At 46.5% G+C, this 27,938-nt stretch overlaps 1 protein-coding gene across 1 annotated transcript in view; it reads right to left on the bottom strand.

Annotated features, from left to right (window-relative positions):
• EED (embryonic ectoderm development) overlaps positions 1 to 27,938 on the bottom strand; it is a 967,389-nt gene that overhangs the window by 294,185 nt on the left and 645,266 nt on the right. The window lies entirely within an intron of this gene.

Genomic DNA, 27,938 nt, shown 5'->3' with positions numbered 1-27,938 from the left:
ACAGTTTTGTACCTACCATAAATGTAGATGTCCGAACTGGATAGCATCTGCAGTCATAACAACTGGGTTGTCCTGTCGTCAGGCAGCCCTTCAGTCGGCCGGATTCCAAAGTCCGGGTCCGGCTTCGGCTGATGTCGCACTTCACCCGACGTCATCTCTGTTGGTCCTCGGGTATAAAGGCATCAGCCAACGCCATTTTCCTCAGTGTTTCTTGCCCCAGATGCCAGTAGCCCTCCTGGAGGTTAAAATTTGGATAGATGCCAATGTTTCCAAAAAGATAGAGGTAAACACAAAATAAGCATGTATGTACATATATACAAACAAATACACCATAAAGACTCCCCACCAGCTAGCTATTAGGAGGGTAAAATACCCTAGGAGTACCACAGAGGGAAGGAGGGAGGGTAATCCTGACTGCAGATGCTATCCAGTTCGGACATCTACATTTATGGTAGGTACAAAACTGTACTATGTCCTTCATGGATGCATCTGCAGTCATAACAACTGGGTAGAATACCATAGCCAACTAGGGAGGAGGATAAAACTAGATTATGGTGTTTAGGATCCCTTGCAGTACAGCAGTGGCAAACCCTGCTCGGGATCTGGAATATAGAGGTAAGTTATAATGCTTGGCAAATGTATGCACGGAGGTCCAAGTAGCCGCCTCAATAATGTCTTTGGTTGCCACTCCTCGTAAGAAGGCTGTGGTAGTGGCTGTTGCCCTTGTAGAATGAGGTCTTATGCTCTGTGGAATTGGTTTTCCATGGAAGGAGTAACAGAATCGTATGCAATTTCCTATCCATTTGGAGATTGTCTGTTTGGAAATAGCTTTTCCTTCCCTTCCTGTTGCATAGGCTACAAAAAGTTGGTCAGTCTTTCTGCTATTTTTTGTTCTGTCCAAGTAGTAGCGTAGCTGTCTATGTACATCCAAGGTATGCAGTATTCTTTCCCCTCTGTTTTGTGGGTTGGGAAAGAAGGTAGGTAGGTGGATTGCCTGGTTTAAAGACACTCTGGATACCACCTTAGGCATAAATGTAGGATTAGTCCTCATGGACACTCTATCTTGGTGGAAGATTAGGAAGGGTTGCACTGCCATTAAGGCCTGTAGCTCTGAAACCCTCCTTGCTGAAGTAATTGCCAGTAGGAAAGCAGTTTTCCATGACAGGTGTTGTAGGTCTGCTGTTGCTGCTGGTTCAAAGGGTGATAGTGTCAACTCTTCTAGCACAAAGTTTAAGTCCCAAGCTGGCAAAGGTGGTTTCCTTGGAGGTTTTACATTCTTGATTCCTCTGAGGAACTGCCTGAGCAAAGGGTGCGAAAAAACAGGTGGATCAAAGCTGTATTCTGCTGAAATAGCTGATGCATGTATCTTGATGGAGGAGTAGGACAAGCCTGAATGAAGAAGTTCGCCAGATACTCTAGAATGTTAGGCATATCTATGTTTGACACATCTTTTCCTCTTTCAGTACTCCAAATGACAAACCTTTTCCATTTTCCAGCATAGTTCCTTCTTGTTGAAGGTCTGCGTGCTTCAAGAATAATGTCTTTAACTCTTTGAGAAAGTTCTGGGTTAGCTGTTGCTATGTGATGTTCCATGCAGTCAGTTGCAACGCTTTTAGGTTTGGATGTATGATGCTGTAGTTGTTCTGAGTTAGCATCAAAGGCATCAGTGGTATTGGCCACATATTGTTCTGAGACATGCTCCTCAGCAGTGGGTACCAGTGTTGTCTTGGCCAGTTTGGAGCTATCAGGATTATCCTTGGACGTTCTTCCTTGATTTTTAGTAATACTTTGTGTATCAAGGGAAGAGGTGGGAATGTATATGCTGTCAGGCCTTTCCAGCTGAAGGAGAGCGAATCCACTTTCCATGCCAGTGGGTGTAATGTCCTTGTGCAGAATTTTTGAGCTGGTGATTGAGAGGTGATGCAAATAGGTCTATCTGAGGCATTCCCCATTTCTTTGAGATGGTCTTGAAAATGTCCGGTGCAGTTTCCATTCGTGGGCATCCGATGTGGTTCTGCTTAATATGTCTGCTAGAATATTTTCTTTTCCCGGTACAAACATTGCCTGTAACTGGATGTTGTAGCTGAGTGCCAGGTTCCACAGCTCCAAAGTCATTCTGCATAGGGGTATGAATGAGTGCCTCCCTGCTTGTTGATGTACCACATGACTGTGGTGTTGTCTGTCCTTATCATCAACTGGCCCTCTGAGAAATGGTCTGAACCTTTGGATTGCCAGTTTTACTGCCAGCATTTCTTTTAGGTTGATGTGCAGGTGAAGTTGATCCTGTGTCCACAATCCTTGCACGCATTTGTCCAGCATGTGGGCCCCCATCCTAGGTCTGAAGCGCCTGTTGTGATGGTCTGGCTTGCTTGACATCTGCGAAAGGGTAGGCCTGGGTTTGTCTGGCATGCCTGAGCCCACCATAGGAACTCCTGTTTTAAGCATGGAATTAGTGGGATTTCTGTTTCTAGGCTGTGACTGTGTTGGGACCATAAATTCTTTAGGTACCACTGTAGTTTTCTCATATGTAGTCTGGCAAGTGGGACCAGGATTATGCATGATGCCATGAAGCCCAAGGCCTGCAGTACTTTTCTTGCTGTTAACTTGTTCAGCTTTGTTAGTGCCAAGAAGTAAAGAGGAAATTGTTTTAATTTTTGTGCAGTTAGGGATGCCATTTGTTTTAATGTGTCCAATTCCGCCCAAGAATGTCCTTGTTTGGGATGGTATCAGCCTTGACTTTTGTAGATTGACTGTGTATCCCAGTGCTTGTATCAAGTAGATGACCCTTTGTAAATCTGTTGTCAGCTTGCTCTTGTTGTCGCTTGTAGCAGGCAGTCGTCCAGGTATGGGTAAATTTGTATTCCCTGTAGTCTGCAATGGGCAATTACTGATGCCAGGCATTTTGTGAATACTCTGGGCAGTAGATAAGCCAAAGGGCAATGCTGAGAATTGATAGTGCTCTGATCCTGCAAGAAATCTGAGGTATCTTCTGCAGATTGGTCGAATGGGGGCGTGCAGGTATGCCTCCTTGAGATCTAGAGTTACCAGCCAACACTCCTTGCCCAGCATGGGAAGAAGTTGCTGTAGGGTCAGCATTTTGAATTTTGGGACAATGATGTATGTATTTAAGGCGGACAGGTCGAGAATTGGTCTCCAACTTTTTTCTTTTCTTGGAACTAGGAATAGTCTTGAGTAGAACCCCTTTCCTTGCTCTGCAGTTGGCACTTTTTCCACAGCTCTCATGTTTGCTAACTGCATTATCTGTTGTAGAGCCTCTGTTTTTTGATTTGGAGGTAGATTTGGCATTCCTCTTTTGATTGGTAAAGTGTGGAAGTGGAACCGTATCCTTGATCTATGGTTTGTAAAATCCACTTGTCTTTTGTTATATAGTGCCAGTTTTTGAAAATAAGGTTAACTTTCCGCCTAGAGGAGCTGCTATTTGTTCCCTGGTAGGCGGATTTAGGATTAAGTCACTGTGGTTGTGTTGATGTGGTGGCAGTGGTTGTGTCTGTGCCTCTGTTGTTACCTTGCCACTGTCGTCCTCTGTAGGCACCTCCTCTGGATTGGTTTCTGCCTCTGGAATGTCCGTTTCTGCCCCTTTGAGATCTTGTGGAGTCAGGAAAGGACCAATTTTTGGCAGGCCAGTTCCTGCTAAACCTTGGGGGCTGAACCTGCAAGAAATCTTTAACCGTTTGAACGGATTTTGCCTTTTCTTCCATTTTCTTCATAACCTGCTGGGCAGGTGTACCAAACAAACTTGTCTTATCCATAGGAGCATCTAGTAACTTTGCTTTAACATGATCCGTAAAGCTTGCTCCTTTAGCCATGCATGCCTTCTTATCACTGTGCCAGTCATGGCTGATCTAAATGAAGCCTCCAGTGCATCATAGCCACATTTTAAGGAATGGTTACTAACCTGTTGTATGTTATTTACCATTTCTAATACATATTTCTTATCAAGAGATTCATCAGTGGTTAGCTTTTTAGTTAACTGATCAAGCATAAACTCTTGGTATTGTATCATGTGAAACTGACAGTTTAAAGCTCTAGCTGAGGGAGTAGCTGAAGTGTAGACCTTTTTGCCCCATCTGTCTAATGACCTTGCTTCCCTTTCAGAAGGAATAGGGTTTTTAGCTATGGTCGCTACTGCCTTGGGACCCTGGGATATAGTTTTGGGGTCTGCAAGAGGGGCCTTGTAAAGGTGGTGATGAGTGTCTGGCACCCTGTAAAATCTGTCTGGTTTGGCAGGGGCTGGAGGTAGAGAATCTGGAGCGGAGCAGACATAATTGAAAGCATCATCCACCACAGAGAGAACAGGAGGTATAGCTAAGGGCCTGTGTTGTGGAAGGTGCAGAAAAGTCCTAAGTCTTTTCTGGAGTCTGAAAAATCCTGTTGCTGCCATTGGAACTGCTCTCATGGCATGTAAGGTTTCCCCAAAGGAAAATTCTTCTGGTGGGGAAGCAGCTGGAATGGATTCTTCAGCATCAGAGTCTTCAAAATTAGAGAAAGGAGCCTCTGGCTGGTCAGTTATGTCTGATTCATCGGCTGAATCATCAGATGACACTGGCTCAGGGGCTCTGCCCTAGGTCTCTTCTCTGGGGCTGAGAGGCCCTGTCTGGGTGAGATTGAGATCCTCTAATTAATGAAATTAAATCTTCTGCCAGAGTAAGCATTTGAGAACTAGAGGAGGGCCTGGTTGAAGGGGGTTTAACAGGCACTGTTTTAGTAGTCTTGGCTGCTTTAGCCCTGGCGAAGGCCTTAATTGGACATGGCTGCTGGAGGCCTAGCAGCACCACGTGCTGGGGTAGAGACATCCAAGGGAATGGTGTCTGATAAGTCAGTGGCAACCACCGAAGTGGGTATAATTTCTGAGGCCGATTCAAGAATGGTAGCAGGGGCCTCAGTTGTAGAGATAGATTCAGCTGTACTTTGATCAGTTTTCTCGGTTTCGCCGAAACCGAGACACTCATGATTTGCTTAACCATGGTTTCAGCGAAACCGCGGACCGCGAGTGTCGGTCTTTATCTTTGCGTTTTTGGCAGATTGGGTAGTCGGAGGATCCGGCGGCATAATGTACGCAAAATCAGAACCGAAAAACTGTTCAGCAAACTCCGACCGACGCCTAAGCGTTCGTCGGTTCGAAGAAGCGCAGACTGAACAGGCTGCTACGTCGTGGGCTGGGCCTAAACAAGGCAGACAGTAAGAGTGGAAATCTTTATGAGGTATTTGTTTCCCACAGGTTAAACAATTATTAACTTTTTCTGACATTGGCTGAGGCAAGAAAGAGTCCCCAACGGGGTACTTAGCTTTAGAAGTCTTCGAAGTAGTATTCGGTAGAAGTAATCTCTGGAACCGACCGACCGGCACTTGCGAACAGCTTCTGCTTCGGGCGCCACGCGGCAAGAAAGTCTGGGGAAAATGGCGTCGGCTGATGCCTTTATACCCGAGGACCAACAGAGATGACGTCGGGTGAAGTGCGACATCAGCCGAAGCCGGACCCGGACTTTGGAATCCGGCCGACTGAAGGGCTGCCTGACGACAGGACAACCCAGTTGTTATGACTGCAGATGCATCCATGAAGGACATTAAGGCTAATTTTCAGCCTAAAGGTGCTTCTCTTTGAACCCTTGTAGGCGGTACGAAAGTGAAGTAATTGTGATTGTCCCTGTGGTGCAGCTGAACTGTCTGCGCCACTTCTTTGATTTGGAGGTTGCCATTGGCGGCCCCTGTAAAATCCTCGGTATTGCCCTCTACCCCTGGCTCGTCTGCTTTTTCCCCTTTGAAACTTGTCAGAGCCGGGGAAGGACCAATTCTTTGAGGGCCAGTTTCTGCTGAATCTGGGTGGCTGAACCTGAAGGAAATCCTTGACTGTCTGTGCTGACTTTGCTTTTTCCTCTATGGATTTCAATACATCTTGTGCAGCAGCACCAAAAAGCTTTTGTTTCTCCAAAGGTGCATCCAGTAACTTTACTTTAACATGGTCAGGCAAAGATTGATCTTTCAACCAAGCATGTCTACGTATTACAGCCCCAGTCATAGCTGCCCTACATGAAGCTTCCAGTGCATCATAACCACACTGCAGAAAATGGTTATTAACCTGCCGAGTGTTATGTATATGATCCTGCAGCGCCTTTTATCAATAGGCTCAGAAGAGGCTACCTTTTTCTGTAAATCCTCCAGGAGAAAATCTTGGTACTGAAACATGTAAAAAAGGCAGTTAAGAGACCTCATGGCTAGGGTAGTAGAGGTATATACTTTTTTACCCTATCTCTCCAGGGACCTTGCTTCTCTGTCAGCTGGCAGTGGGTTTTTGGCAGAGGAGGAAGCCACTCCCTTGGGGCCCTGTGAAATAGTTTCTAGATCCACAGAGTGGGCCTTAAAGAGGTGCTTGTGAGTGTCAGGGACCCTATAATATCTGTCCGGCTTGACAGGAGCAGGAGGAAGAGTCAGGGTTGGCACTGGAGTCAGAGAAAACATCATCCAAAACATCCATAACTGGAGGGATAGCCAGAGGTCTGTGCTGGGGGAGCTTGAGGAAAGTACGTAGCCTTTTCCTGGAGTCAGAGAATTCCTGACCCTGCCATTGAAAATGTTCCCTCATGGAATGCAGAACTTCCCCAAATGAGAAATCCTCTGGAGGGGAGGCAGAGGGAATAGATTCCTCAGCATCAGAGTCCTCGTAGGCCTGGAAGGGTTCTTCTTGAGTGTCAAGAGTGCTCAGAATCCCCAGAAGCTTCATCCGAGGAGAGGTCATCCGCCTGCTCAGTTCTAGGCCTTTTCTCTGCAGGTGGCTGAGAACCCCTGTCCGGATGAGGCTGAGACCCCCTGATAAGGGAAATAAGATCTGCAGCCAGAGACATGATCTGCTTATCAGAAGAAGGGGCCTGGGCAGGTTTAGGATGGGCCTTGGACTGACTGGCGGCCTTAGCACGTGCAAAAGCCTTGATGGACATGGAAACAGGAGGCCTAGCAGCCCCACGTGCAGGCGTTACCTTGTCCACAGGAATGGTGTCGGGTAGATCCAGAACTTCGGTTTCCGGAGGAAAATCAAAAACCGGCACCGGAGAGATCTCCGACACCTAAGGTCGTGTTAGCGCTGTATCGTCGGCCTGGAGCGGTAGATTTACCACTTCCGAAGGAGCCGGAGCGCTAGCAGAGGGTTTAGGAGAAACATCGGTAGCGGACACGGGCCGAGGATGTCGGTCCTGGTCCTTGCGGTTTTTAGCAGATCCTTCCGTTTTTTGGAAATATGTGTTGTCAGTTGTTCCGACGGCATGATATACGCAAAGGATTCACCGAAGAAGTCCTCGGCGAATTCTGCCCGGCGCCTGAGAGTCCGCTTATTAAAGCGGGCACAGGCAGCACAGGCCGAGACGTCGTGGTCTGGGCCCAGGCAGGGAAGGCAGAGAGAATGGAAGTCCTTATGAGGTATTTGTTTACCACAAGACAAACAATTATTAACTTTCACAATTTGTTCTGACATCGGCTGAGGCAAGAATAAATGTTCCCCAATGGGGTACTTAGCTTTTAGATGACTTCGGTACTGAAAACACAGGAGCTGACCGACCGGCACTTGCGAACTGCTTCTGCTTCGGGCACCACGCGGCAAGAAAGACTGAAGATGGCGTCGGCCGATGCCTTTATACTCCAGCCGTTGTGACGTCCGAGAGGAGGCGACACCAGCCGACGCCGGACCCAGACTTTGGAATTCGGCCGACCGAGGGCAGCCTGAGGCAGGACAACCCATATGTTATGACTGCAGTTGCATTCTTGAAGGACATCGGGCAGAAACCGGCAAAAATACAGCCACAGAAAATGTCAAAGAATTATGGAAGACAGAAGCAAACAAGTCATGTCAAAACAACTAAAACTGGTGCTCTAGTCCCCTAAACGGAAGAATGCATTTAATTGAACAAGCAGAATCAACTCTAGGTGGGCTGTATGTGTTGAGGTGAATTTGCCATTCCAGATCCTTTTCAAGAATGGTAATACAGCTCCGTTCGAGTGGACTCATCCTGATCATATCCAAAATGTGACAAGTGAGATCTATTTCTAATTCCCGAACGGCCACTTAATCGAACAATGGACCATTGGGATGATGTTGCCAAAAAGTTAATTTTACAAAGACCTGGATCACTGTAATGCAAACTCCAGGAAACTAACTGCTTGGCCATCAACACAAACAATTGAAACAAAGTCAAACCCTCCCAAGTGGGGGGCGTCGCCACCCACCTCACATATGGGGGGGGGGCTGCATCCCCCAACTAAATATATCAACTCAAAGATTGCACTGTAGTGGAGAAACGGGCAAAGTTCACCACGTTGATCAAGTGGTTAGTTTCCCAGAGTTATATTATGGTGATCCGGGTGCTCGTAAAATTAACTTTTCAGCAACTTGTCTTGATATTCCATCGTTCGATGAAGTGGCCATTTGGGAATCAAGTCGTAGATCCGAAAAGTGAAAATACTTATGTCACGTGTGTGTTGGGATATCTTCCTTCTAAACTTAGAAATAGTCCTCCAGATTGGGGGGGGGGAATACTTGGATTACTGGGCTCTGAAAAATCTTTTCACTGTTACAGTTCCCAGCAACCTTACTGTTCTATTTCTTACTTGTCCTGGGGCAGATGAAAAATTTCTCTGCAGCTCAGCTTATAAACTCACAAAAAGTAAAGAGACAGTCCCACATTTAAAGGTACCAAGTCTCTCCATACTGTCCTTGTTGAATGTCCCTTCTAAATAAGACAGTACAGTTTTGTAACTACCATAAATGTAGATGTTCGAGTGCGCATACAGCTGCAGTCATCACACTTGGGTTATCCTGCCGTCAGGCGGGTCCTCGGTCGGCCGAATTCCAAAGTCTAGGTCCGGCGTCAGTTGTCGTCGCTTCTTCCCTGACGTCAGTGCGGCAGGGGTATATAAAAGAGGCAGCCGACACCATTTTCTTCAGTTTTTCTTGCCCCAGATGTCAGGTGCCCCCAGAAAGGAAGGCAAAACATGACGTCATGCAAACATACATAAGTAGATAAATCAAAACAGTAGTTGCAAGTAAATACACCATAAAGGAATACCCCAAATAGGTTTATGTAAAAGGTGTTTGTCAGCCCTGTCCTAAGAGGGGATGGAGGGAGGGTAACCTGGACTGCAGCTGTATGCGCACTCGAACATCTACATTTATGGTAGGTACAAAACTGTACTATGTTCATCGTGCATACAGCTGCAGTCATCACACTTGGGTAGAATCCCAAAGCTAGGTAAGGGTGGCTGGTACTAAGCGGAATTAGGAGGAGCTAGAATGCCCTGCAGAACTGCTGTGGCAAAGCCCGCTCTAGATTTTGAGTATAGTGGAAGGTGGTAGTGCTTGGAGAAAGTGTACACTGAACTCTAAGTAGCTGCTTCCAAAATGTCCTTGTTAGGGACCCCCCCTGAGGACAGCTGCTGTGGTAGCTGTAGCCCTGGTGGAATGGGATCTGATGTATACAGGCACTGATTTTCCATGAAATGAAAAACAAAAGCATATGCAGTGGGCTATCCATTTTGAAATGGTCTGTTTGGAAAGAGCCTTTCCTTGAGCACCTGTAGCATAGGACACAAAGAGCTGCTAAGATTTTCTGAATGACTTTGTTCTGTCCAAGTAGTAACGAAATTGCCTGTGAATGTCCAAGGAATGTAGTAGCCTCTCTCCTTTGTTCTGTGGGTTTGGATAAAAGGTAGGTAAATGAATAGACTGATTCAAAGCCACACTGGATACTACCTTTGGCATGAAGTTAGGATTGGTTCGTAAGGAAACCCTGTCCTGATGGAAGATGATGAATGTTTACACAGCCATGAGGGCCTGTAGCTCCGAAACCCTGCGTGCTGAGGTAATAGCCAGAAGGAAGGCGGTTTTCCATAATAAATATTTTAGCTCTGCTGAAGAAGCCGGCTCAAAAGGAGGCAGTGTCAGCTTCTCCAATACGAAGTTGAGGTCCCAAGCTGGAGCTGGTGGTTTCCGTGGGGGTTTTATATTTTTTGCCCCTCTGAGGAACTGCCTTAATAGAGGATGTGAGAATAAAGGAGGATCCGTATTGTATTGTGCTGAAATGGCTGAAGCGTGGATCTTGATGGAAGAGAAGGAGAGGCCACTGTTTAACATCTCAGTTAGGTACTGTAAAATCTGAGGTATATTTATTACCCAAGGATTCTGACCCTTTGCTTGATTCCAGGAACAAAATAGTTTCCTTTTGGCGGAGTAGGTTTTTCTAGTGGAGGGTCTCCTGGCCTCCAAGATGACATCCTGTACTTCCTTGGAGAGGAGAGTTTGTTGGTAAACTAAGGTATTCTCCAAGCAGCTAGATTTAGCGTTCTGAGCTGGCTGTGAAGGGTCTTGTAGTTGTGCTGGGACAACAGAAGAGGAACTTGAGGAAGGATCCATGGTGGTGAGTGTGACAGGCTCTTTAGGAGAGGATACCAGTGCTGTTGTGGCCAGTCTGGAGCAATGAGAATAATTTGCGGCCTCTCTGCTCTGGTTTTTAGTAGAACTTTGGCCAGTAGAGGTAGAGGCGGGAAGACATAGACTGTTAATGCTGTCCAATTGAAAGAGTGCGTCCACTTTCCAGGCCTGAGGATGATAGGTCCTTGAGCAGATTTTTTTTCAACTGGTAATTTCTGTGGGTAGCAAACAGACCTATGTCTGTCTGTCCCCATGCCTGAGTGAGAAGACTTGAGGATGTAACTTCCATTCGTGTGGGTCTGTCATTTTTCTGCTTAAGTTGTCTGCCAGTGTGTTTTCCTTCCCTGGCAGGAATTGTGCCTGTAGTTGAATTTGTAATTCCAGTGCTGTGTTCCACAGGGTCATGGGCTTGCCTGCACAGGGGGGTATGAATGCGTTTCCCCCCCCGTTTGTTTATGTACCACATGACTGTGTTGTTGTCTGCCCTTATTAATAGCTGACCTGGATGCAGTAGGTCTTTGAAGGTCATAAGAGCATTTTGCACGGCTAGCGTCTCCTTTTGGTTGATGTGTAGGTGCATCTCTTTTTGGGGCCATTTTCCCTGAATACAGTGACCTGCCATGTGTGCTCCCCAGGCGTAGTCTGAGGCGTCTGTTGTGATGATTTGAGTTGCTTGTGGTAAATTGAAAGTAAGACCTGTGTTTCTTTGGGATGCTTGAGCCCACCACAAAAAATCCTTTTGAAGGCATGGAATGAGTGGTATAATTGTTTCCAAGCTGTGGCTGTGCTGAGACCATAAGTTTTTTTAGGTACCATTGTAGTTTCCTCATATGCAGCTTTGCAAATGGTATTAGTAGGATGCAAGATGCCATGTACCCCAGAGCCTGCAGGATTTTCCTTGCAGTTAGCCTGGTTAAAGTTGCCATTTTGTTGTAGTATTGAGACAGTTGCCCTTGTTTGTCTGGCGTGAGGTAGGCCATCTGGGTTGTTGTATTTAAGCTGGCACCCAGGAAAATTATCTGTTGAGAAGGTATTAGTTTTGATTTCTTTTTGTTCACTGTGTACCCCAGGTAGTTTAACAGATTTATTACAAATGCCAGATGTTGCAATAGAAGGTCCTTTCTGTCTGCTTGGATCAGGCAGTCGTCCAGATATGGGAAGATTTGGATTCCTCGTCTGCAGAAGGCAATTACTGATGCCAGGCATTTCGTAAACACTCTGGGCGCAGTAGATAAGCCAAAGGGCAATGCAGAGAATTGGTAATGGGTTGAACCTGCAAGAAATCTGAGGTATCTTCTGCAATCTTGTCTGATAGGGACATGCGGGTATGCCTCCTTGAGGTCCAACGTTACCAGCCAAGACTCCTTGCCCAGCATGGGAAGAAGCTGCTGTAATGTAAGCATCTTGAATTTTGGTACCTCTAGATATGGGTTTAGAATAGACAGGTCTAAGATGGGTCTCCAATCTTTGTCCTTCCTTGGTACCAGAAATAGTCTTGAATAAAAACCTTGACCTTGTTCTTTTGCGGGTACCTCTTGAATTGCTTTCATATCCATGAGAGTGGAAATTTGTATCTGTGCCTCTGCCCATTGATTTTGTGGCAGGTTTGGCATGCCTCTCATTTTTGGAAGGGTGTGAAAGTGGAACCTGTAGCCTCTGCCTAATATCCAGAATCCATTTGTCCTGTGTAACAATGTGCCAGTTTTTTGAAAATAAGGCCAATTTTCCACCCAAAGGTGCTGCCATTATATCTTTGTTTGGCAGGCATAGGGGAAAGTAATTGCATCTGTTTTCTAAATGACTGTGGTCTGTCTTCTCCACCTCTGGGGGTTGGTGTTTGCCACTGTAGCTCTGTAAGATCCTTGAGGTTGTCCTCTACCCCTTGGGCGTCTGTATCTGCCCCTTTGGGGCCTGTCCGTGGCTGGAAAGGACCAATTTTTTTGAAGGCCAGTTTCTGCTGAAGAGTGGAGGCTGCACCTGCAAGAAATCTTTAACTATTTGCATAGATTTGGCTTTTTCCTCCATTTTCTTTAGTACCTCCTCAGCTTTAACACCGAACAATACATCTTTTTGTAATGGTGCATCTAATAACTTTGCTTTGACATGATCTGGTAAGGTTTGCTCTTTGAGCCAAGCATGCCTACGTATGACAGACCCTGTGACAGCAGCTCTGCATGAGGCTTCTAAAGCATCAAAACCACACTGCAAAGTATGTTTCCCCACTTGTTCTGCTCCATGCAACAAATCCTGCAACTCTTTCAAGTCTGGTTGTTCTGTTTGTGTAATTTTGCCTTTCAGCTGAGATAAAGAACTGTTGGTATTTTAACATATGAAATTGACAGTTTAATGCCCTCATGGTTAAAGTGGCTGATGTATACACCCTTTTTCCCCCACCTTTCTAATGTTCTAGAATCTCTCTCTGAAGGCAAAGGGTTTTTTTGCAGTAGAGGCTTTAATCCCCTTGGGACCCTGTGAAATTGTTTCTGGGTCAGCAGTATGACTTTTATAAAGGAACTGGTGAGAATCAGGAACCCGGTAATATCGGTCTGGTTTAACAGGGGCTGGAGGTAATGAGTCTGGATTAAGACTGGCTTCTGCGTACACATCATCCAAAATATCTAAGACAGGAGGAATAGCCAAGGGTCTATGCTGGGGAAGTAGTAGAAATTCCCTGAGCCTTTTCTTGGAATCTGAGTAATCTTGGCCCTCCCAGTGGAAGTGCTCTCTCAGTGTATGCAGGGTTTCCCCAAAAGAGAAGTCCTCAGGGGGGGGGGGGGGGAGTCCGAGGGAATAGACTCCTCAGCATCCGAGTCATCAAATGGGGAATAGGTGTAATCCAGGTCGTCAGAATGGTCTGAAGTAATAGAAGCCTGGTCTGAGGAAGGGTAGTCTTCCTCCAACCTGGGTCTTTTGTCTGAGGAGGGTTGAGAACCCCTGATGAGAGTAATCAAATCCTCAGCCATTTTAAGTATCTGTTTTTTAGGCATGGGGCCTTGAGAGGGGGTCGGAGGCCCTTGTTTTTTAATTTTCATAGCAGCTTTAGACTTAGTGAATGATTTGAAAGAGGAGGAGGTAGGCCTGAAAATGCCTTCAGAAATGGCAGGCCTCACTAAAATTTCGGTTTCCCCGCCAAGAGTGGCGGCGGTATCTGCAGTGGGAATGGAGACCGAGGATCCTGCGGCCTCGGGTACTGAAGTCACCGGTAAAATAGTTTCATCGGTAGTCAGGGGCTGCATAGGCACCTTGCTGAGAACCGGAGAACCAGTAGTCGGCCTAAGCGTGATCTCAGTACTCGGTGCAGGCCTCGGATGCCAATCCTTATCCTTGCGTCTTTTGCCTAAAAAGTACAGTTTTGTACCTACCATAAATGTAGATGTTCGAGGATCCACATTCCTGCAGTCCTAACACTTGGGTAGTCCGCTGTCCCAGTCGGCCCGAATACCAAAGTATATGGCTGACGTCGGTCAAGGCGCATTAGTCTGACGTCAGGACGTCAGGGTACTAATGCGCATGACCGACGTCATATCCTCAGTCTTTTCTTGCCCCAGATGTCAGAAGACCCTAAAAAGATAAGGCCAAAACCAAAAACACCAAACACTCCTGCACCAAAAATATGTACAATATATACAAAATTGCAAGAGTATAACCTCACCCACACAACCACCCCTAAACACAGAGGGAAGGAGGGAGGTAAATTGGACTGCAGCAATGTGGATCCTCGAACATCTACATTTATGGTAGGTACAAAACTGTACTATGTTCTTCATTCCACATTGCTGCAGTCCTAACACTTGGGTAGAATCCCAAAGCAGAGGTAAGGGAGGCTGGCAAATCATAAAGAAGCAGGAGCTGTCAACATGCCTTGCAAAATAGCCGTGGCAAAACCAGCCCTAGATTTAGAGTAGAGAGGAAGGTGGTAATGCTTAGAGAAAGTATGCACTGAACTCCAAGTAGCTGCCTCCAAAATATCCTTAGTTGCCACCCCTTAGAAATGCTGTTGAAGTGGCAGTAGCCCTAGTGGAATGAGGCCTAATCCCAGCTGGAATCTCCTTGCCATGATGGGAATAACAAAATGCAATGCAAAACCCAATCCACTTAGAAATAGTTTGTTTTGACACAGGCTTGCCCTGAGAACTCAAAGCAAAAGAAACAAACAACTGCTGAGACTGCCTAAAATCCTTAGTCCTGCTTAAATAATAGCATGACTGCCTGTGTACATCTAAAGTGTGCAAAATCTTTCCCCTTATTTTGGGGATCTGCATAGAAAGTAGGCAAATGAATAGTTTGGTTTAAAGCCACACTAGAAACCACCTTAGCCATAAAAGAAGGATTAGTGCGTAATGATACCCTATCCTTATGGAAAATCAAAAAGGCTCTACCGCCATAAGGGCCTGCAATTCAGAAACCCTTCTTGCAGAAGTAATGGCCAACAAAAAAGCAGTCTTCCATGACAAGTATTTCAATTCAGCAGTAGCCTCAGGCTCAAAAGGTTGTAGAGTAAGTTTCTCCAACACAAAATTGAGATCCCAAGCAGGAGTAGGAGCTCTTGGGGGTCTTATATTCTTTGCCCCTCTAAGAAATTGCTTGAACAAAGGATGCGAAAACAATGGTGGGTCACAATCATAGTGAGCTGAAATTGCTGCAGCATGAATCTTAATGGAAGAGAAAGACAAACCTTTGTCCAATAACTCAGTAAGATATTGAAGAGCCACACTCAAATTAGGCTCAGAAATCTCCAAATTCTTTGCTGCACTCCAAAATAAAATCTCTTCCATTTTTCTCGTACACTTTCCTTGTACTAGGTCTTCTGGCTTCCATAATCACATTTAAAACTTGTTGAGGAAGTTGAGACCTGCTGTGTTTCAAAACAGAATATGCCAGGCTGTTAGATGAAGAGAGTGAAGCTTGACATTGAGCAGATGACCGTCCCTCTGAGACAACAGGTGTGGAATCAAAGGTAAAGGCCATGGAGGCTTCCTTACCAGATTCCTCAGTAATGGGTACCAGTGTTGCGAGGCCAATCTGGAGCTATTAAAATCATCCTTGGCTTGTCTTGTCTGACCTTTAGGAGCACCTTTGGGAGAAGAGGCAGAGGTGGAAAGGCATACACATGAAGATTTTTCCAACTGAAAGAAAGAGCATCCACTTTCCAAGCTGTGTGATGAAACCTCTTTGTGCAAAACTTTGGCAGCTGGTGGTTTAGTGGAGAAGCGAACAGATCTATGTCTGGAGTTCCCCATGACACTGTCAATTTCGAAATACATGAAGATCCAGTTTCCACCGTGGGGATCCATGATTTGTCTGCTTAACACATCTGCTAAGGAGTTCTGTGCTCGGCAGAAACCTTGCCTGAAGAGTTAGTTGCAAGCTGAGCGCAGTCTCCCATAAAATCATTGCTTGCCTGCATAACGGGTAAGAATGTGTTCCCCTTGTTTGTTGATGTACCACATGACAGTTGTGTTGTCTGTTAGAATCAACACCTGCCCTGGAAGAAGTAACTCCTTGAAAGCCATTAATGCAAACTGGACTGCTAACATCTCCTTCATGTTGATATGTAGATGCTGTAGTCTGGCAGGCCACTTGTCTTGTATCCACTTTCCATTTAGATGAGCTCCCCAAGCAATGTCTGAGGCATCTGTCGTTAGAATCTGACTCGCCTCTGGCGGGTCACAGAGAGTCCCTTGTTTAGGTGACATTCCTGAGCCCACCACAAAAATTCCTGTTGAATGCAAGGTATTATTTGAATGACAGTGTCCAAATCCTGGCAGTGCTGTGTCCATACATTTCTGAGATACCATTGCAGCTTCCTCATATGCAGTTTGGCATTGGGAAGCACCAGAATACAAGATGCCATGAACCCTAAGGCTTGAAGGACTGTCCTTGCAGTCAGCCCGGACTGAAGAGATAGTTGATGGAAGTAAATGGAAAGATTCTTTTGTTTGTCCGGGGTTAAAAGGCCATCTGGGCTGCTGTATTCAGTCTCACACCCAGAAAGCACATGTCTTGAGAGGGTACTAGACTGGACTTTATTTCGTTCACAGAATACCCTAGGCATCTTAGCACTGCTATCACATATTCCAAATGCTGTAAAAGGTCTTCCTTTTCTTGAGCCAGAATCAGGCAGTCGTCCAAGTAAGGATAGATTTGTATTCCTTTTAGCCTGAAGTAAGCTATCACTGGAGCCAGAACCTTTGTGAATACTCTGGGCAGTAGATAAGCCAAAGGGCAATGCAGAGAACTGATAATGGGAATTCCCAGCTCGAAACGCAGATACTTCCTGCAACTTAGTCTGATAGGCACATGAAGGTAAGCCTCCTTGAGATCTAAAGTTACCATCCAGTGATCTTTGCCCAGCAGAGGTAAAAGCTGTTGTAACGTCAACATTTTGAACTTGGGAATGTCCAGATAAGTGTTGAGGATAGATAAATCCAAAATTGGTCTCCACGTGTTCCCCTTCTTTGGTACTAGGAACAGGCGAGAATAAAATCCTAGGCCCCTTTCTGGCACAGGAACCGGCTGAATGGCCCCTATTTGGAGTAACAGAGAAATTTGCTTGTGAGCCTCTTTTCTTTGTAGAGGAGGAATGTCTGGCATGCCTTTGAAAGGAGGCAAGGTATGGAAATAAAACCTGTAACCGTGGTGAATGATATCCAAAACCCATCTGTCTTGGGTAATTAAATCCCAATTTTCTTTGAAAAGAGCCAGCCTTCCTCCCAAAGGTGCTGCCAGACGAGAATGTACTGGCAGCTGAAAAGGCAGGTCATTGGGTCTGTTTACGAAAGGACTGACCCCTGCCCTCACCAGAAGTCTGAGCAGGTGAACTCCTGTTCTAGGCCTAAAAGAACCTTGAGCTCTGCCCCTACCACGTCTAGACCTACCCCTAGACTGGGAATCATAAGCAGGATATGTCCATCCCTTAGTAGGCCAATTTCTACTAAACTTGGAGGCTGCACCTGCAAAAATCTTTAACAGTTTGCATAGACTTAGCCTTGTCCTCCATTTTCTTTAAAACTGCTTCCACAGGCGAACCAAACAACACGTCAGACTGTAATGGAGCATCCAAAATCCTTGTCTTAACATGCTCAGCTAAATTCTGATCCCTCAACCAGGCGTGCCTACGAAGAACCGAACCAGTGGCAGCCACCCTCGAGGAGGCCTGCACAGCATCAAAACCACATTGCAAGGAATGCTTACCCACCTGTTCAGACACATGAACTAAATCCTGCAACTCTTTACACTCAATACCTTCCGCCAGAGCATCCACCTTAGACTTCAATTGTGAAAGGAGATAATTTTGATATTTTAACATGTGAAACTGGCAATTCAAGCCCTCATGGCTAAAGTGGAAGAAGTATACACTTTCTTTCCCCATCTATCCAAAGCCCTTGCCTCTTTATCAGGAGGAACAGGATTTTTAACAACAGAAGCCTTAACACCTTTAGGCCCCTGAGAGACAGTTTCGGGTCTGCCCTAGGACTCTTAAAAGATACTTATGAGCTTCAGGCACCCTATAGTACCTATCTGGTTTAACTGGGGCAGGAGGCAAAGAATCAGGGTTCAGGAAGCCTCTGCAAAAACATCTTCCACCACATTCAGAACAGGAGGTATAGCTAAAGGCCTATGCTGGGGTAAAAACAAGAATTCCCTAAGCCTCTTCCTGGAATCAGAGAAATCTTGACCTTCCCATTTAAAATGCTCCCTCATGGAATGAAGAGTCTCTGAAAATGAAAAATCCTCAGGAGGAGAAGCTGAAGGAGTAGAATCATCCACATCAGAATCAGAATAAGGAGGATACTCCTGCAAGTCTTCAGCCGAAGACTCAGAAGCCTCCGAACACTGCTCAAAACTCTCAAACTCAGGTTCCACCCTAGGCCTCTTATCAGGAGGGGGCATAGAACCTCTAATCATAGTAATCAAATCCTCTGCCATTTTAAGCATATGTTTCTTAGGCAAAAATCCCGAAGAGCTAGGAGAAACCCCCACTGAAGTTAAACCTGGCCTGCCTCTCAAAGAAGCCTTGGAAACAGAAGGGGAGGCTCTAACCACCTTAGGAAGAGAGGGAAGAACAGCCACCTGAGAAGCCCCTTCAGTCTGGCCTACCTCCTGAGAAGACACATCCTGTAAGAGTAAAGTCTCTCCCTGAGACTCCAAAGAAACTCCTGGCAGAACCTCCGGCTCCACTGAGCCTTCTAAAGAACCGACGTCCGGGACTGTCGGTTCTTCCAATCTAGACTTTGCTGCTTTGTCCTTGCGCTTTTTGGACGAAGCGGGCGTCGGAGCATCCGACGGCATTTTATAATTACAACGCTTCCCAAAAACTAACCTGGCACAGTCTAACCTTCTCTTAATAGTGCGTTTGTTAAATCTAGCACAAGAGCGGCATCCAACAACGTCGTGCTCAGGCCCTAAACAAGGTATACACAAGGTATGGTAATCCCTATGAGGTATCTGTTTCCCACAAGAAATACAGTTATTCACTTTTTCTGACATCCGGTTAAATACTGAGGCAAGAAAAAAACAAAATATTCCCAACGGGTACTTAGCCAACTTTGATTCGGTCTGAAACTCCGACTTCAGAAAATTTCAGAACGCCAACCTGCACTCGCAAAACTGCTTCTGCATCGGACCATGCGGCAAAAAAGACTGAGGATATGACGTCGGTCATGCGCATTAGTACCCTGACGTCAGACTAATGCGCCTTGACCGACGTCAGCCATATACTTTGGTATTCGGGCCGACTGGGACAGCGGACTACCCAAGTGTTAGGACTGCAGCAATGTGGAATGAAGAACATCTGGCGTCTGAGCATCCGACGACATGATATAATTACATTTTTTGCCAAAATAATGAAGGGCGAACTCCGCCTGGCGCTTAATAGTGCGCTTGTTAAACCTAGCACAAAAATGGCAGGCCGAGACGTCGTGGTCTGGCCCTAAGCAAGGTATACAGTAAGAGTGAAAATCCTTATGCGGTATTTGTTTCCCACAAGAAATGCAATTATTAACTTTGTCTGACATCGGTCTGAGGCAAGAAAAGTTTCCCCAATGGGGTACTTGGCTTTAAAGACGACTTCGGCTGAAATACTTTCGTAAATCTCAGGAGCTGGCCGACCGGCACTTGCGAACTGCTTCTGCTTCGGGCACCGCACGGCAAGAAAGACTGGAGAAAATGGCGTCAGCTGCCTCTTTTATACCCCTGCCGCACTGACGTCAGGGAAGAGGCGAAGACAACCGACGCCGGACCTAGTCTTTGGAATTCGGCCGACCGAGGACCCGCCTGACGGCAGGATAACCCAAGTGTGATGACTGCAGCTGTATGCACGATGAACATCCAACATTCCCACCTTCTTTGAAATCAAAAGGGCCAGGATCCAGAATCTTGCACACCAATCTATTAGAGAAAATGGACTAATTGTTTTTTTAATAAAAGTATAATTTTTGGCAAAGTGGCAAATAGAAAAGGGTCATCACCACTCTAAGGTTCTGGATTCCTCGGATCTAGCAGCAATGGAGAAAGGTACTGAAGTCACTATGATTTATGTTGAACAGCTAGAGAAATCAAGTCCTAGAATGCTCAGTCAGGATGCCACTCCAGCAGAATCTGCAGGAAGCACAAAACCTTATGGAACAAGAGGACTGCAATCTAAATGCTTAAGAATAGCAAAAATGGCATCCTTAAGAAAAGTGAACGAGTCTGCACGCATGATGGGCAATAACTCAAGCTACCATATTCTTCTTCCCAAATACCAATACCACTGGAGAGTCTCTTGAGAATTAGGTAGAGATGCTACAGGCCCAATCCATGGAGAAGCTTGTGAGCTTAAGTTCCTCTCTGGAAACAGGATCATTTGGGCAGAGCTAAATTCTCATTATACTGGTCTTCTTCGGTGTTAAGTACATCAGTACCTTCAAAGTTGTCATGCAGGGGGTTTATGGACAGAGAAGAAAACACACACATACACACCTCTAAATTCAGCAGGGGGAAGCCTGTGCTCACCTGAGAACAGCAAACGGCTGACAGGTGCTGGACTTTGATAGAGACACCCTGACACATGAGGTGCATAACACTCTTGCACAGGGCATTTTGCTGACAATAGACTTTCTCATGCTGCGGTAGCGTTGTCGCCTCACAGTAAGACGTTGTCCTGTTCGATTCTCAGCTACAGCGTCTTGTGTGTGGAGACATGCGTGAATGGGCATACCTTCATTGAAGGTTGTGCATCAGAGCCGGCAACCCGGTACGTAAAAATCTACTGCCAATCATTAGCAGACCGGAGTTCCGCTGTGGCGACCTCTAACCGGGAAAAGCCGAAAGACAAGACTTTCTCATGGGACTGCCTTCCCTATCTACAAGAACACATTCCACAACTGCCTGTGGCTCCACTAGGCATGTGAGGCATTCTTAGAAGCTCCTTCAAAAGTCCATCTAACGAGCCTGCCTTGAATCTGGAGGGGAGAGTTAAGAGAAACCAATTCGCAGAGCCTGAATTATCTCAACAAGCCTTCACTGGGAGGCTTCAAGCCTCGGCAGTCTTGAGCAGTTTAGATGTTGTGGTGTTTACATCAGTTGGATGGTGCTGGAACTTTAAGACTCATCTCTGAAAGTTTAATGCCCAGATGATACTTCTAATGCCCCCTTCAGATTTATCCACTGATGGTGGCTGCAAGTTCAATCTCTTGATATCCAAGAGATAGACTACAGAGAATAACGGTGCAAAAGCACTCCAAAAGAATGTCTTAGGTGAGTTGGTTGATATCTGGCCTCTTAATCTTCAATACACCCCCCCCCCCACCCCCAGATTGCTTGCTTACTTCTTTGCTTCACTCTGCATCACCAAAGGGAAATACTTATTGGTTTCAGTACTGTTCATATCCCATGGGCGCCACTGTGTAATTTCTCAAACCTTGTATGTGTATGTGCACAGCAAGACTAAAGTAGTTTCACTTTAGGCACTCCTCCATGCAGCTTTTTCTATTAAGACCAAAAAAGGCAGTGCTGATGCAGGACTTGCATATGAACTGGCCACCAAAGGAACACTATCAATGACACACTAGGAATGCGGAAAACATGATTTATACCAGGGTTAAGATTTAAGATCCAAACTGTGAACTGCCTGGCATGTGAAGACATGATGAACCCTGACAAGTGCATACATTTACTGAATAAGGGACCTTAAGATTATGAATCTGTGCTGCTCGAGGGACAGAAAAAGAAATCTCAACAGCTGTTCACCGAACAGGACATGCAAAGACTGACCTTTACATAGTGCTACCACTCATACACGTACATTAGAAAATAAGAAGTTATGTACCTACCATAACGTTCCATGTTAGTTGTCTTCTCTCGCCTTCTTTCTTGCTTGATGGGTTCGGAGCCGATCCCTCGGCTCCGACTCGGCACTTGCTAAGCTCGAGAGTCACTTTTACCAGCTCGAGGCAGCCCCATATCCCATGATGCAAGGCGGTAAGTACCCAGATCTCGTTTGATGACAAAGGGCAATAGCACCAAGCATAAAATACTTCCCAAAGGAAGAAAGAAAACTACAGATGGAAGAAGGACCAGGTCTGAATGGTCTTCAGCATAACAGTTTCTTATAACAAGGTCTGTCCAGGCCAGGGGAAGGAGGGAGGGTCGAAGAAAGAAGGCAGAGAAGACAACTAACATGGAGCGTTATGGTAGGTACATAACTTCTTAATGTTAAGTTGTCAATCTCGCCTTCATTCTTGCTTGATGGGACCGTCCTAGCACCTCTATCCTGGGTGGCTCAATGGAACAAACTCTTGAGGACTGTAGAGCCAAAACTGGCTCTGTCCCTGGAGGCCAAGTCCAATTTGTAATGGGAAACAAAAGTGTGAGGAGTGGCCCAAGTGGCCGCTGCACAAATAGTGTCTAAAGGAAGTCTAGCTTGAAAAGCTGTAGAAGTAGCTAAGCTCCTAGTTGAATGTGCTTTAGGTTTTGAGCACAGCTGTTTTCCCCTGAGCAGATAAATTTCAGAGATGACCGAAGAAAGCCATCTAGACAAAGTCACTTTAGAAACAGGAAGGCCTTTTTATTATCCGCATAGGAAACAAAAAGTTGATCAGATTTTCTAAATTTTTGTTCTGTCCAAATAATATCTAAGTTGACGGTGGACATCAAGATAATGTAGCTTTTGTTCAGCTCTATCTGAATAGTTAGGGAAAAATACAGGGAGATCAATAGATTGATTCAAATTGTTCTTTGAAGCGACCTTAGGCAAAAAGGTTGGGTTAGTTCTCAAAGATACTCTGTCTTTGTGAAAAACCAAACAGGGGGGTCGAACCGAAAGAGCATGAAGTTCAGACACCCTCCTGGCCGATGTAATAGCCACTAGGAATAAAGTTTTCCAAGAAAGGTATTTCAGGGAACAAGAAGCAGCTGGCTCGAAGGGGGGAAGAATCAAAGATGTCAGCACTAAATTTAGATCCCACTGAGGAGGAGGATTCCTGATTGGAGGCTTTAGTAGGAAAATTCCTTTCAAGAAGGCCCTGCAGAGCCTATGGGACATAATATTATGATCTGCTATCCAGACATGAAAATTGGAAATAGCAGCCAATTGAACTCTGACTGTGGAAGAAGAGGAGCCTGCATGAAAAATCTCTGCTAAGAAATCCAGGACTGCCTGAACAGGGGCAGTAAAGGGATCAATATTCTTGGCCTTAGCCCAATAAGAGAAACGTTTCCATTTGCTTGTATAAATCCTCCTGGTAGAGGATTTTAGCGAAGCTACTATGATGTCTCTAACTGGGTTAGAGATCAAAGGAAGCCTGGCTAAGGAAGGAAGTGGAGCAACCATGCTGTGAGGTTGAGAGAAGGGATTGACCGGTGCAGCTGACCCGATTGGTGAATCAGAAGATCTGGCACTGGGTCCAGATGCCACGGCTGCACCAAAAGGTGATGATGGAGGAACGGAACCAAACTTGTCGAGGCCAGTAAGGGGCAATGAGAATCAATTTGGCTCTCAAAGCGGTAGCTTTCTGGATAACCTGAGGGATCAGAGGAAATGGAGGAAGGCATAAAGAAGTCCCTGGGGCCAATCCTGGGTCAGAGCGTCTCTGGGGATGGCCTGATAGAGGGAAGAGGCAGAAGAAGTCTGGACATTTGCTGTTTTGGGGAGTAGCAAAAGATCGCAACATGGACGACCCCATTCCAGAAAAATCTCTTCCGCTATAGATTGCTTGAGAGACCACTCGTGAGGCATGAGAATAGCTCTGCTCAATCTGTCCGCTACAATGTTGGTTTTCCCAGGGATATGCGTTGCTACCAGAAACCGATAAGAGGAGATCGCCCATTGCCATAGTCTGAGCTTCTCGACACAAGGGGTAGGACTTGGTTCCGCCCTGTTTGTTGATATAACAAACTACAGACATGTTGTCTGTGTGGACTGCAATTGTCCCTACGGGAAGAAAGTCGTTGAGGGCTTGCAACGTTAAAAGCACTGCTCTCATCTCCAGGACATTTATGTGCAGATGGTACTCGAACGGCTGCCACGTCCCATGAACCATCCTGCCCTGATAATGACCCCCCCACCCGATCAGGGAGGCATCCGTGGTGACAGTGGCTATCGGGGATGGGGGTACAAAGTACCTGCCTTGGTGAACCTGAGGAGATGTGATCCACCAAGCAAGATGCTCTTTGCATGTCTGCATCACCAGAATCTGGTGACGCATTGGAAGTTGTTGGTATGACCATTGTGTGAACAGCATCCACTGAAGAAGGCGCATGTAGAATCGAGCCAGGGGAAGAAGAGTAATGGCCGCAGCCATGAGACCTAATACCTTTAGAACCATTCTGGCCTGTACTTTCTTGTTGGCCAGAATGATCCTGACATGACTCTGAATGTCTGAAACTCTTTGATCTGTAAGGGTAGCTGACATCCGAACAGTGTTTAAGTTTGCGCCTATGAAGGTAATAGACTGGCAGGCGATAAGGATGACTTTTGAAGTTGATCGAGATACCCAAATGAGAACAAAGGTTTATTGTGTAATCCCTGGCTTGTATAAGCTGATGCCTGGTGGTGGCTGACAGGAGCCAGTCGTCGAGATACGGAAACACCTGGAATCCTTGGCGTCTCAGGTGAGCCGTGACCACTGCCATGCATTTGGTGAACACTCTGGGGGCTGTAGTGAGACCAAAGGGCAGGGCTCTGAACTGGAAATGACTGGACCCCAGCCTAAAAGCGGAGAAATCTCCTGAGCGTCTGTGAATTTTGATGTGATAGTACGCATCCTGAAGATCTATTGAGCACATCCAGTTGTCCTTCTGTAAGAAGGGCAGAATTGACTGAAGAGTGACCATTCGAATCTTGTCTTCCTGACAGACTTGTTGAGTCTGCTGAGATACAATATTGGTCTCCAGTCTCCGTCTTTTGGGGACCAAAAGAACCTTGAGTAGATTCCGGCTCTGAATGGTCTATAGTAATTGGCTGAATGGCTCTTTTGCAGTAGTTTTGAGACTTCTAACTCTGCAATTTCCCTTAGACCGGTGGTACATCTGGAAGGGAATTTGAGGGGTAAAAAGGACTTTCCTCGAAAGGAATTATGTAACCCTTGGATATGATCGACTGTACCCATCTGTCTTGAGTGAGGGAATGCCAGGCTTCTGGGTACAGTGATAATCTTCCCGACTGCCTCCAAGGAGGGACAGCCGGGCAACATCTCAGGGATGCTGAAAGGGCTTGTCAGAGAGAGGCTCTCTGTTTCCCTGGTTTTGGACCCCTCTGCCTCTAGAGCGGCGTCTGTTGTTGTTACCCCCTCTGCCTCTAGGGGTAAACTGACCACGTGAATCTGGCGTGACTCCTTGGGATTTACGGAACCACATTTTGCCACCTTTCTGTCCTTTGGGATAAGGTCTAGAAGGGGTGGAAAAACTGACTCCTACAGCAGAAAGAGTCTTGCCGTCCTGTTCGCACCTGGTCAAAGTTTCCTTCACCTGAGGGCCAAACAAAGCTGACCCATCAAAGGGAGAGTTTGTGAAGGACGCCTTAAAGGGATCAGCAAAATCACATAGCCGCATCCAGGCTTGGCGTCTAAGAGCCACACCTGTACCTGCGGCTCTACTCGCTCCATCAGCAGCATAAGATATTAGCCGCATGGAGGAGTTTGCAATGGAATTAAGGGTTCCTAGCTGCGAAGCAATCTTTTCTTGAGCTCCTGCAGCTGTAGGATCCTGTACTACTTCACCCAGCTCCTTAAGGATATCCCTCTGGAGTCTGGTGAAGTGACATAGGTAATTCAGCGAGCATAGCAAAGGTCGCTGAGGAAAACATCCGCTTACGTACCTAACCATGGTCCTAGAGTCCTTATTAGGAGGATGGACGGCACGGAAGGATCTGCAAGTTCCTTCTTGGTGGCCGCAGCCACCACCATGGCATGAGCGGGGACACCCTTAGTGAGGAATTGCTCGTCACTGGGGCAGTGATAAATTTTGAAGGCCTCCTAGGGACTGGCTCTACAGAGTCAGGAGCTGCCCACGCCTTCGGGCAATAACCTGCATAAGGGGTCGAAGGCGGAGACACCCAGGAGGTGGAGGGCCGAGATCCAAACGCCTCTAGGTATACTGACTCATCCTCAGAGGGATTGTTGGTGGGCCAGTTTCCCCTCTGTTTAAGGAGTTCTAGGATGTCTGAGAAGGAGACATCCTCAGAGGGGGATCTAGGGGATCCCTCTGACTCATCAAAGTCAGTATCCAGTGACAGACTTGGGGAGTCTACATGTTTCCTCTTACAAGTCCTCTTCCTAGGAGGATCTCCCGAAACATCAGGAGAATCCTCGGAAGAGGGGGAAATTCCCAATGGGGAAACCTGAGGCGGAGGATCTCTGGGTCCTATAGCAAGAGAAGTGGCAGAGATGTCAACAGGCACTATAGAGGGAGGAGCTACGGGAACAGACTGCTGACTGATACCAGTGGCCAGCACACTCTTCATCACCTCGAATGCTCCCCTCCCAGGCAGGTCCGAGAGAACCCGTTCCGAAGAACTAGGAACTCCAGGGACCACCGAAAGGGAAGTCTCAGGCAGATGTCGGAGCCGAGCTCACCAAGGCCGAGGCTCCAAGGGGAAGAGCGGGTTCGGACAAGGGTCCGATGCCACTCACCCTCGGAGGAGACCATGGAAGCCCGACCACGAATCCCTCTAAGGAAGGTCTCGAAGAGGAGATAAGAGTAGAGGCTGAAGGAACAGAAGGGGTATCTGTCCTCCAGCCGTAGCAGTAACCATTCGAAGACTCCAACTCCAAGCTCTGGGGTAGAGTTGAAGGAGGAACTGTAACGGGGTGTGGACCAACAGTCGTCTGTTGAGACGGACTATGTAACATTTGGGCCAGTACCTGTGACTTAAGTAATCTGCTGACCACTCTCTCTAGGTCATGGTCTGAAAGTCTGGATGACCTTGAAGATCGGCTCCGATGGCTCCGTTCGAAAGAGAGGTGAAGCCGGAGCCGAAAGTATCGGCTCCAAGGAAGGAGACCTCGACCTCTTCCTGGAATGAGCCATCGGAACCGATACTATAGATCCTGTTGGAGCCGAAGACTTATCGGAGCCGACAGGAAGCCTCGATGCATCGGCTCCAGCCGGAGCCGATACAGCCAAAAAACGGTGTCGGAGCAGATCGGAGCCGACACCGATGCCTGTGCCACATGGTGGTCGGAACCGATCGGAGCCGACACCGACGTGGTCGATGCAGAATCGGCACCGATAGCCATCGGTGCCGAAGGCTTTGTTAAGCCAGAATCGGCTCCAGCCGGAGCCGATCTCGACTGAACGAGCCGAGGCCGCAGGCTTAGACACAGAAGCCTGGGCCTTGGAAGATTTGGCTGATTTTGATGGAGCCGACTTAGCAGGAGAGCCCTCCGGCTTAAGAAGGCCCCTAAGTATCAGCTTGTTACGTCTTTCCTGCAGGACTCTCTGGCTGAAGGAATGACAAATAGCACAGGAGTCCTGCAGGTGAAGAGGCCCCAGGCAATACAGGCAAGAAGTGTGACCGTCTGTCAGAGACATCTTCTGACAGCACGAGTCACACTTCTTAAAACCTGAGACCCTCTCCTTTGACATGGTGCTTCACAAAACACACCAGTCAAAAATTAAAATAAAATAAAATACCAAAAAGGTATTACTATAAAAACAAACACACACACCCTAACAGGGAGGGGATGGGATGGGTAAAGTTTGACTAAAAAAAATTAGAAGAGACAGGGATTTTCTGTCAGAAAATCTATATAATTAACTTATAACTAAAAATTAAAGGTTTTTTTACAAAAAGGGGCTTAAATATCAAAATAGTGAATCACTTACCAGGAGCTGGTAAAAGGAGGACCTCATAAGCGAAGCGGCAAACGAGATCTGGGTACTTACCGCCTTGCATCATGGGATATGGGGCTGCCTCGAGCTGGTAAAAGTGACTCTCGAGCTTAGCAAGTGCCGAGTCGGAGCCGAGGGATCGGCTCCGAACCCATCAAGCAAGAATGAAGGCGAGATTGACAACTTAACATCA

Source organism: Protopterus annectens, chromosome 5.part0, assembly GCF_019279795.1.
Source record: "Protopterus annectens isolate FY-2018-M chromosome 5.part0, PAN1.0, whole genome shotgun sequence".
Lineage (NCBI taxonomy): Eukaryota > Metazoa > Chordata > Ceratodontiformes > Protopteridae > Protopterus > Protopterus annectens.
Note: the sequence above shows the minus strand (reverse complement) of the source record. Positions and strands in the feature narration are given on the sequence as shown.